Source organism: Poromitra crassiceps (assembly GCF_964638095.1).
Source record: "Poromitra crassiceps genome assembly, chromosome: 1".
Taxonomy (NCBI): Eukaryota; Metazoa; Chordata; class Actinopteri; order Beryciformes; family Melamphaidae; genus Poromitra; species Poromitra crassiceps.
Genome location: NC_139623.1, coordinates 124,806,601 through 124,807,767, shown reverse-complemented (window position 1 = coordinate 124,807,767; position 1,167 = coordinate 124,806,601).

The following is a 1,167-nucleotide window of genomic DNA, read 5'->3' as shown; positions in this document are numbered from 1 at the left end:
TAATTACCTCATGCGCTCGCAATTGGTCACGTTAGTAGTAGGCTACTAAACGTAGTAGTGCAGCAGGTGCACAGACGGCTTGCAGATACGGCTTCAGACTCGCTGTCTGATTCCTTTCAATTACCTCATGCGCTCTCAAATAGATCGCAGTCGAGTCCACAACAGAAAATCTGCGGTGGCATTAGTTTTATGGACACTTCAAATAATAATTACAGCGAATAATCCTTCCAAAATGTTTGTTCTACAACAGCATGAGTGAATACTGGATTCTGATTGGCTAGCAACAGTGGTAAATACGCCAACAATCTACAGTTCGGCTCCAACCGCAGTATCACTCCGCTCCCTGATGCTGACTCCGGTCCCTGTGCTGACTCCGCCCACTGTTAGCCTGTCAGTCTGCAAATCTTCAACAAGGAAATGGCCGATCTCTAAACAAGGAAATGTCCGATTTCGTAGTAACGTTTGATTTACTGGGTGGATTGAGTTTTGAGCAGTGGTTAGATGAAGATGAAGGTGAAGTGAACAAAGAACGACATGGTGAAATTGGGGAGAGAGAACTGGCTGAGCTTGAGTTGTCACGAGTTCGGACTAGCGGGAGGTCGGACTAGCGCCCGGACCCCGAACCTGGGACTGTCAAACAAACAAACGCCCTCTGCCGTCACCAGATATCAACACACCACCACCAAAACGGGCTGCTTTAGATAACTGTTTAAATAACTCTACTTTTACAGGCAATGTATCAATAACTGTGAATCCCGTTAAGGAATAGGTTAGTTGTTTTTTGGCTCAAAGGCAACTAAATGTTTAGTGCAATCATTGATCTTGTGTATGGAACTATATTCTGTGGCGGAAGGATAAATGTATTCTGAAACCAGTAATGATTATAAATAAATGAATTGGATGTTACAATTGTGTATTTTTTATATTATTTGGTAGCTGTTGTAGAAAACAAATTTACCACTCGAGGTCGGGGTTTGTGGGCACATTTACCACTGGTACAGGGTTTATAGCACTCGGCTTCGCCTCGTGCCACAACCCTGTACCAGTGGTAAATGTGCCCACAACCCCCTCCCTCTCGTGGTAAATTTGTTAATTTTGAGAGCACATATAGGCTACCTCATTGAAGCGTTTCTTTACTCCATGTAGGCTATAGAGAGTGCAGCAGGA